Source organism: Lolium perenne, chromosome 6, assembly GCF_019359855.2.
Source record: "Lolium perenne isolate Kyuss_39 chromosome 6, Kyuss_2.0, whole genome shotgun sequence".
Classification (NCBI taxonomy): Eukaryota; Viridiplantae; Streptophyta; class Magnoliopsida; order Poales; family Poaceae; genus Lolium; species Lolium perenne.
Window position 1 is genome coordinate 36,858,444 of NC_067249.2, and position 11,333 is coordinate 36,869,776.

Consider the following 11,333-nt stretch of genomic DNA (forward strand, 5'->3'; position numbering starts at 1 on the left):
TCTTCCCCATCTACTTCCACTTCTCCGCGCCCACTGCCAGACACCTGCAACGGCCTGGTAGGCTCTCCGACCCCCTGGTCACGCCGCCAGCGCGTCGGGATCTCGTCGGAGATGATGACGATCACCGACCGCTCGATCTATTTCTAATCCTACGGCCTAACGCGCGCGTACCGCTTCGGCGTTTAAAGAGCCACTGACGGGTGGCCCCCACCTCGTCAGGGCAGCCCACTCGCACCGGTTGCTAGTTGGGCTGCGAAGTGGGTTTTAAATTCGTTTCGGCCCATTTAGCTTTCCCGCCTAGCCCATCAATTCAAATTCGGATTTAATCTTTATTCAAATTGTCCTGCTGATGGTTTAGTTAAATTTGAATAGTTTGAAATCTGCCAAACAAAATTTAGCAAACTTTATACCGTTGGAAAGCCCATGAATTTATCTATCCAATGCCACTGGCCCCACCTCCAATTTCATAGTAGATTTAATTTGATAAAAAAGAAAAGACAGGGACTTTTGAACATTCAAACTTTATTTAAAATTTAACCAGAATAGATTTTGAAGTGATTCCAATTCTAATAAATCACAAATGATGTCCTCTAATTGATTATACAATAATATAGACATGTTATTTGTATGATCATGGACTAGATCAAATAGAATGGCTATGTAGTCAATTCTAGAGCAATTGAAATTGGAATTCAAACTCAACACTAATATGAGAGCTACCTCTCATTTAAATTTTGATCTTAAGTACTTAAACCAGGGGGAATGACTTAGGCTAATGAACCCTTGGGAATTATTACTTAGAGATTTTAACTCATTTAAATGTTAAGTTTTAAAACTATGTGAAGTGTAGCACTTCAATTAAATTATACTCACATATAATAGATATGAAATGTTGACTTTGGGTCAACCTATATTTCATACCTTATTATTATATGAAGAGATTAAATCTTAATAAGAGGTAATGAGAAGAAATGAATTCCTCTAAGGATCTACATACCAAATTTAAAAAATAGGAATAATGAGAGGAAATTATTTTCTTTCAAATAAAGACTAATCAAATAATCCACCATGCCATGTTTGATTGATGATAGGACTAGTGTGTGAACTCTTTTGAGTGTTTCTAGTTTAGTATGTGAGCTTGGTTTAGTATTTATACCTCGTATTCGTATATAGACGCTAGTAACGAGGAATACCAAGAGGAGGAGGCCTACTCTCAGGAAGAAGAAGAGAACTTCGATAACTACTCAGCTCAAGGCAAGCTAACCCTTGCTAAATACAAGTGCTTAGCTCTATAAGAGCAAAGGCACCATCACACTTTACTTTTATGTATTACCTATCCCATGCTTTTACCTACATTTACTTTTGCTTATGTGCTTCAAAGTACTTTTTGATTTATGATTCACTTGGTCTAGAGTAGAACAATACGTGAAGTTAGATTTAGCACAACTCAAAGCTAGATAGCACCCCTCATTTAGTTGCTAGTGCTAATCAATTAAAATTGACTACTCTAGATGGGAACATGGTGAAGTGAAATGACTTTGAAAGAAAGGTGGAGGTGGATTTGAACAAGAGAAGATGGTGATTTTTGATAAAATTGATGATTGGGTTTGAATGCGATACCCTTCCAATTATACAAGTACCCCCACAATACCTGATTATGGGTAGGGCTTAACTAGAAACTTGTGTATTTTAGTATGGGTTCCCTCTAAACAAACATCATAGGGGTTACGCCGAGGCTGCCTCCGTTAAGTGTGGATTGATGTTAAAATGAGGTGAATGTACGGCCCAAGCCCTGTGCAGTTCCCGGGTTAACTGCGGTTTCCACCGGGAGGCCAAGCTCATGGGGAGAGGTGCTCATACTAGCATATATAAGTGAAATGTTATGGTTGATGATCCGCGTACTGTGTTGCGATGATTCGGGGTTATCCTCGACGGATGTAATCAAAAGTTGTGGCACAAGAGTACAACCTCTGCAGAGTGTTAAACCTATTCGAATAGCCGTGTCCACGGTTACGGACGATTGGAAAGGCCATACTATCTCCGTTATCATTAATAAATTTGATCTTAAAAAGGAATGGTGAATTGAAAGGTGATATTGTGGTGAATTAATATGAGTTGTGGGAATGACACTAATGTTCCCATTTGAGTTAGTCTAGCACATGATAAGGCTTTACTAAATGTTTATCAAACTAAAACTTGGCTTTATGCAAATAAACCTAGAGCTTAGCACCCCCGTATTACACTTAATGAGTAATTATTGTAGAGTTAGTTTGCGAGTACTTTAAAAGTACTCATGGCTTTGCCCTGGCTATTCAAATGCCAGACTATGAAGGAGAGCACTGATGCGTGTGGTTGGCACGTCCGTTGGGAACCCCAAGAGGAAGGTGTGATGCGCACAGCGGCAAGTTTCCCTCAGTAAGAAACCAAGGTTTAATCGGACCAGTAGGAGTCAAGAAGCACGTTGAAGGTTGATGGCGGCGGGATGTAGTGCGGCGCAACACCAGAGATTCCGGCGCCAACGTGGAACCTGCACAACACAACCAAAGTACTTTGCCCCAACGAAACAGTGAGGTTGTCAATCTCACCGGCTTGCTGTAACAAAGAGTTAACCGTATTGTGTGGAAGATGATTGTTTGCAGAAAACAGTAGAACAAGTATTGCAGTAGATTGTATTTCAGTAAAGAGAATTGGACCGGGGTCCACAGTTCACTAGAGGTGTCTCTCCCATAAGATAAACAGCATGTTGGGTGAACAAATTACAGTTGGGCAATTGACAAATAAAGAGGGCATGACCATGCACATACATATCATGATGAGTATAGTGAGATTTAATTGGGCATTACGACAAAGTACATAGACCGCCATCCAACTGCATCTATGCCTAAAAAGTCCACTTTCAGGTTATCATCCGAACCCCCTCCAGTATTAAGTTGCAAAACAACAGACAATTGCATTAAGTATGGTGCGTAATGTAATCAACAATTACATCCTTAGACATAGCATCAATGTTTTATCCCTAGTGGCAACAGCACAACACAACCTTAGAACTTTCTCACATCCTTGTCCCTGTGTCAATGCAGGCATGAACCCACTATCGAGCATAAATACTCCCTCTTGGAGTTACAAGCATCTACTTGGCCAGAGCATCTACTAGTAACGGAGAGCATGCAAGATCATAAACAACACATAGATATAACTTTTATAATCAACATAACAAGTATTCTCTATTCATCGGATCCCAACAAACGCAACATATAGAATTACAGATAGATGATCTTGATCATGTTAGGCAGCTCACAAGATCCGACAATGATAGCACAATGGGGAGAAGACAACCATCTAGCTACTGCTATGGACCCATAGTCCAGGGGTAGACTACTCACACATCACACCGGAGGCGACCATGGCGGCGTAGAGTCCTCCGGGAGATGATTCCCCTCTCCGGCAGGGTGCCGGAGGCGATCTCCTGGATCCCCCGAGATGGGATCGGCGGCGGCGGCGTCTCTGGAAGGTTTTCTGTATCGTGGCTCTCGGTACTGGGGTTTTCGCAACGGACGCTTTAAGTAGGCGGAAGGGCAGGTCAAGAGGCGGCACGAGGGCCCCACACCACAGGGCCGCGCGGCCAAGGGGGGCCGCGTCGCCCTAGGGTGTGGCCCCCTCGTGGCCCCTCTTCGTCTCTTCTTCGGACTTCTGGAAGCTTCGTGGCAACATAGGACCCTGGGCGTGGATTTCGTCCCAGTCCGAGAATATTTCGTTACTAGGATTTCTGAAACCAAAAACAGCGTAAAAACAGAATCGCACTTCGGCATCTTGTTAATAGGTTAGTTCCAGAAAATGCACGAATATGACATAAAGTGTGCATAAAACATGTAGATAACATCAATAATGTGGCATGGAACATAAGAAATTATCGATACGTCGGAGACGTATCAGCATCCCCAAGCTTAGTTCTGCTCGTCCCGAGCAGGTAAAACGATAACACAGATAATTTCTGGAGTGACATGCCATCATAACCTTGATCATACTATTTGTAAAGCATATGTAGTGAATGCAGCGATCAAAACAATGTATATGACATGAGTAAACAAGTGAATCATAAAGCAAAGACTTTTCATGAATAGCACTTCAAGACAAGCATCAATTAAGTCTTGCATAAGAGTTAACTCATAAAGCAATAATTCATAGTAAAAGCATTGAAGCAACACAAAATAAGATTAAGTTTCAGCGGTTGCTTTCAACTTGTAACATGTATATCTCATGGATATTGTCAACATAGAGTAATATAATAAGTGCAATAAGCAAATATGTAGGAATCAATGCACAGTTCACACAAGTGTTTGCTTCTTGAGGTGGAGAGAAATAGGTGAACTGACTCAACATTGAAAGTAAAAGAATGGTCCTCCATAGAGGAAAAGCATCGATTGCTATATTTGTGCTAGAGCTTTGATTTTGAAAACATGAAACAATTTTGTCAACGGTAGTAATAAAGCATATGTATCATGTAAATTATATCTTACAAGTTGCAAGCCTCATGCATAGTGTACTAATAGTGCCCGCACCTTGTCCTAATTAGCTTGGACTACCGGATCATCACAATGCACATGTTTTAACCAAGTGTCACAAAGGGGTACCTCTATGCCGCCTGTACAAAGGTCTAAGGAGAAAGCTCGCATTGGATTTCTCGCTATTGATTATTCTTCAACTTAGACATCCATACCGGGACAACATAGACAACAGATAATGGACTCCTCTTTTATGCATAAGCATGTAACAACAATTAATAATTTTCTCATTTGAGATTGAGGATATATGTCCAAAACTGAAACTTCCACCATGGATCATGGCTTTAGTTAGCGGCCCAATGTTCTTCTCTAACAATATGCATGCTTAACCATAGGGTGGTAGATCTCTCTTACTTCAGACAAGACGGACATGCATAGCAACTCACATGAAATTCAACAAAGAGTAGTTGATGGCGTCCCCAGTGAACATGGTTATCGCACAACAAGCAACTTAATAAGAGATAAAGTGCATAATTACATATTCAATACCACAATAGTTTTTAAGCTATTTGTCCCATGAGCTATATATTGCAAAGGTGAATGATGGAATTTTAAAGGTAGCACTCAAGCAATTTACTTTGGAATGGCGGAAAATACCATGTAGTAGGTAGGTATGGTGGACACAAATGGCATAGTGGTTGGCTCAAGTATTTTGGATGCATGAGAAGTATTCCCTCTCGATACAAGGTTTAGGCTAGCAAGGCTTATTTGAAACGAACACAAGGATGAACCGGTGCAGCAAAACTCACATAAAAGACATATTGAAAACATTATAAGACTCTACACCGTCTTCCTTGTTGTTCAAACTCAATACTAGAAATTATCTAGACCTTAGAGAAACCAAATATGCAAACCAAATTTTAGCATGCTCTATGTATTTCTTCATTAATGGGTGCAAAGCATATGATGCAAGAGCTTAATCATGAGCACAACAATTGCCAAGTATCACATTACCCAAGACATTAATAGCAATTACTACATGCATCATTTTCCAATTCCAACCATATAACAATTTAACGAAGGAGAAACTTCGCCATGAATACTATGAGTAGAAACTAAGGACATACTTGTCCATATGCTACAGCGGAGTGTGTCTCTCTCCCATAAAGTGAATGCTAGGATCCATTTTATTCAAACAAAACAAAAAACAAAAACAAACCGACGCTCCAAGAAAAGCACATAAGATGTGATGGAATAAAAATATAGTTTCAGGGGAGGGACCTGATAATGTTGTCGATGAAGAAGGGGATGCCTTGGGCATCCCCAAGCTTAGACGCTTGAGTCTTCTTGATATATGCAGGGGTGAACCACCGGGGCATCCCCAAGCTTAGAGCTTTCACTCTCCTTGATCATGTTGCATCATACTCCTCTCTTGATCCTTGAAAACTTCCTCCACACCAAACTTAGAACAACTCATTAGAGGGTTAGTGCACAATAAAAATTAACATATTCAGAGGTGACACAATCATTCTTAACACTTCTGGACATTGCATAAAGCTACTGGACATTAATGGATCAAAGAAATTCATCCAACATAGCAAAAGAGGCAATGCGAAATAAAAGGCAGAATCTGTCAAAACAGAACAGTTCGTATTGACGAATTTTAGAATGGCACCAGACTTGCTCAAATGAAAATGCTCAAATTGAATGAAAGTTGCGTACATATCTGAGGATCACTCACGTAAATTGGCATAATTTTCTGAGTTACCTACAGGGAAAAACAGCCCAGATTCGTGACAGCAAAGAAATCTGTTTCTGCGCAGTAATCCAAATCTAGTATGAACTTTTCTATCAACGGCTTAACTTGGCACAACAAAACACTAAACTAAGATAAGGAGAGGTTGCTACAGTAGTAAACAACTTCCAAGACTCAAAATAAAAACAAAGTACTGTAGGTAAAAACATGGGTTGTCTCCCATAAGCGCTTTTCTTTAACGCCTTTCAGCTAGGCGCAGAAAGTGTGTATCAAGTATTATCAAGAGATGGTGTGTCAACCTTACCTTTGGCTTTACCCTTACCTTTATTGTTTTTCTTTCCCTTTGGTTTAGGAAATATATGATTTCCCCCCGGTATAGAGGTGAATTTCAGAGTGCCTTCTCCCACATCAATGACTGCTCCCAATAGTTTCAGCAGGGATCTTCCGAGTGTGATTTTTCCTGTCCCTACACATTCAACAACAAGATAATCAATGGATATTGTTCTTCCAAGAATGGTTGTATGCACACCTGCGGCTATTCCCTTAGGAATTATAATAGAGTTATCAATGAGAGTTATTTCTTCTCCTCCTTCATCGACTCCCCAAAGTTTCAAAGATTTATAAATGCTTTCAGGCATAAGGCAAAATTCATACATAATATCACAGTAGGCATGAAGAGTTCGATCACCGATAACAATTTTAACAGTAGGATCCCACAATGAAAGTTTAGAGTTCACTAAAACTTGTTCAAGACGATTACGAACATGGCAATAGTTATCATCCAAGCGAGATGTACTTATCTCGAGATTGTTTAATCTACTATATATGCTAGTGAGGGCTGAATCAAAGTTATTAGCTGAATCATGTGATGCAACCAACTTCTTTATGGCATTAAAAGCTTGATCCCCATTGCAATGAAGGAAATCTCCTCCCACTAAAGTATCCAAAGCATATCTATAGCGAACCATAAGACCAAAATAAAAATTACTAAGGAGAAAACTTAGAGTCATTTGAGGTTCAGTTTTACGATAAGAAGTAAAAATTCTAGACCAAGCATCCTTAAAACTCTCCTCATCCCCTTGTTTAAAAGTGAAGACTAATTCTTCAGGCGAAGAAGTAACAGGTTCAGAGCCAGACATGGTAACAAAAGTAACTAATTTTTTTTTTGTATTTTTAATGTAGAGTGCAAGATAGTAAATAAAGCAAACTAGATAAAGTAAATGCAAGTAACTAATTTTTTTGTGTTTTTGATATAGCAAACAAGATAACAAATAAAGTAAAACTAGCAACTAATTTTTTTGTATTTTGATTTAGTGCAGCAAACAAAGTAGTAAATAAAACTAAGCAAGACAAAAACAAAGTAAAGAGATTGAGAAGTGGAGACTCCCCTTGCAGCGTGTCTTGATCTCCCCGGCAACGGCGCTAGAAATTTGCTTGATGCGTGTGGTTGGCACGTCCGTTGGGAACCCCAAGAGGAAGGTGTGATGCGCACAGCGGCAAGTTTCCCTCAGTAAGAAACCAAGGTTTAATCGGACCAGTAGGAGTCAAGAAGCTCACAAGATCCGACAATGATAGCACAATGGGGAGAAGACAACCATCTAGCTACTGCTATGGACCCATAGTCCAGGGGTAGACTACTCACACATCACACCGGAGGCGACCATGGCGGCGTAGAGTCCTCCGGGAGATGATTCCCCTCTCCGGCAGGGTGCCGGAGGTGATCTCCTGGATCCCCCGAGATGGGATCGGCGGCGGCGGCGTCTCTGGAAGGTTTTCTGTATCGTGGCTCTCGGTACTGGGGTTTTCGCAACGGAGGCTTTAAGTAGGCGGAAGGGCAGGTCAAGAGGCGGCACGAGGGCCCCACACCACAGGGCCGCGTGGCCAAGGGGGGGGCCACGCCGCCCTAGGGTGTGGCCCCCTCGTGGCCCCTCTTCGTCTCTTCTTCGGACTTCTGGAAGCTTCGTGGCAAAATAGGACCCTGGGCGTTGATTTCGTCCAATTCCGAGAATATTTCGTTACTAGGATTTCTGAAACCAAAAACAGTAGAAAATAGCAACTGGCACTTCGGCATCTTGTTAATAGGTTAGTTCCAGAAAATGCACGAATATGACATAAAGTGTGCATAAAACATGTAGATAACATCAATAATGTGGCATGGAACATAAGAAATTATCGATACGTCGGAGACGTATCAAGCACCAGTACCAGTATGATGGACAACAGGACGTCTACGATAACTAGGATCGTCTTCTAACGTCAAGCGTTGCCTGTGGAATAGATAGTCCACTACTACTTCGCTTCCGCTACTATTTGTGATGTTGAACAATATATTCGTGAAATATTGGATCATGTGATCTATGGTTGTAAGACAATATGTGTTGTAATAAATGATGACTCTATGCTACTACTATTATGTCTCGCAAAAACATTATTCCTGGGATTGCGATGTACGGCATAATAGGCATCTGGACTTAAAAATCCGGGTGTTGACAAGTTGGTATCAGAGCCATTGTTTGACCTTAGGAGACCCTAGTTAGAATAGACGCTCAAAAACTTAGTTTCAAATTCCATGATTTGACTAGTTATGAAAACCTTATTCACTTTCTTACCTTGAAGAGTCTATTACAAACTTTAAATTCATGCCCTTCTTATAAGTAAATTAAAATTTGGAACACTTGCACTTCTCTAACTTAATCATCTAATCTCTCTACAGATGGATCACGTAGTTGATGCGCAGCCCTTTCTCCAGACTGAGTTCTATCAGTTGGGGAACGGTGGAGAGATCATCTTTGAGAGGGACCTCTTCTCCCTCTCAGAGTTCCTCGGGCGCCCACCACCGGAAGTCTTTGGTGGAATGGTCAACGACCAGCCCGGTGGTCAACTTCAGTGGGTGATCATGGTGGACCTTCGTGGAAGGTTCACGCTCCCAATGAGCGCAAGGATCCAGTTCTCCTTCCGGGAGAACAACTGGGCGGATGGTCTTGCAAGGGGACTTCAGGAAGGACTCGCACGTCTGTGCGGGCAAAACTTCATGGACTTCGAGGATAGTCGCTTTCTGCACTATGCAAGGCACAACTCCCTCGGAGTGCCAATGAACCTGCCGTCACACCCGCAACTTCGCCACCATGTGGATCATCCCGACTTCATGTTGAATGAGACCCGCATCGACCTCGACAACTCCCGCGAATACGCCAACCACACTCACATCCAGTTGGCGCAGCAAGCCGACACCATCAGGGTTATCGCCGCGGAGCGCAGAGCTCTCCGCCGTGCTAACCAGAAGAAGGATCACGCCATCAACCGCCTCAAGGCCAGGATCGCCGCTCTGAAGGCGACCATCGCCACCCAAGCTGAGCAGATCCAGGAGCTGGAAGGCGAAGGTGAAGGGGAGAACATCCAGGGGGACGGCTACTCCTACGTCAGCAACGACGACGACTACGAGGAGGAGGAAGACGACGACCTGGAGTTCCACCCTTATGAGGATGGCCACGAGCACCTTGCTGCCGGGGTAGACAATGTCTACCCTATCAACGTCGATGGCGAGTAGTCCCGTCTGAGCACTTGCGTCCCGTGTTATGTATCGGCCCTTTGTACCCGCCCCATGTATCGTAGTTTGTTGAAAGGGTTCTTCAAACCCTCCGGAACATTTGGCTTGTAATAGTTGCTACCTCCATGACTATGTTTGTGTGTGTGTAATATTATAATTTTTATGAATCAAGTTTTAAGTTGTGTGAAATTTTACCCCAAAAAGAGCCATAGAAATTTCCCTCTCATCTCATGGTCCCTATCACTGTTCAGATGGCACCCCCAACTCGCAGCGAAGCCGCAATGATGCAAATGCTGCAACAGATGATGGCAGAAAGAGAAGCTGAGAGAGTTGACCGTCAAGCCAACCTAGCTGCACTTCAACAGCTTGCTCAGGGCAATCAAGGCCACGGAAACCACGACCACCCAGGGTCGAAGCTGAAAAACTTCCAAAACACCAACCCACCGGTGTTCAGCAAGACAGAGGAACCCCTCGATGCTGATGATTGGCTCCAAACTATGGAGAACAATCTAGAGGTTGCCGGAGTGGAGGACAACGAGAAGGTGTTGTTCGCCACCCACTATCTGGCTGGACCTGCACGTGCCTGGTGGACAAGTACCCGCGCATTAAATGCGGGGCAAATGATGACTTGGGAAGACTTCAAACTCAAGTTTAGCAAGTATCACGTGCCCCCGGGCCTGATTAAGAAGATGAGGGATGAGTTCAGGGAACTGAAGCAAGGCAGAAAGACCGTGGTAGAATACCGCGACAAGTTCCTCACTTTGTCAAGGTACGCCCCGGATGAGACGGACACCGTCGAGAAGAGGAAGGAGAGGTTTCTGAATGGACTGCATGATGAGATGCAGACTGTGCTGATCAATATCCCCTTTGCTGATTTAGAAGCCCTCGTTGACTCCGCCATTCAGATGGAGGGGAAGATACACCAAGCCAATGAGAACCGCAAGCGCCGTATGATGAACCAGAGTGGGCCCAGCAATAACCACAAGTATCGCCCCAGCTCAAGTGGAGGGTTCGCCCCAAGAAACAACAAGCCCCCGATGCAGAATCCACGTCCGAGTTATCAGAACCGGAGTGGAGGAAACCCCAGGCCAGGAGGCTACCACAACTACAACAACAACAACAACAACCACAGCAACAACTTCAACCGCGCTCCACCTCGCGCCCCCAACAACAACTCCAACACTGCTCCAAGGACTGGGAGCAACGCTGTTCCCATCACCCCTAAGGACAAGTCCACCTACAACTGCTACGAGTGCGGAGTGGCTGGGCACTTCTCCTATGAGTGCCCCAAGAAGCTCGCCAAGACTGCCGCCAACACCTCGGGCCCTGCGCAGCAGCAGCGTCGTGTCACCACCAACAAGAAGTTCGCCCCCAACAACCCGAACAACCGCAACGGCCGCCTCTACCACATGAATGCAGAAGAAGCTCAGGAAGCCCCAGACGTGGTGCTGGGTATGTTCTCTGTTAACTCAATACCCGCAAGAGTGCTGTTTGATTCTGGAGCATCGCATTCATTCATTACCGAAGA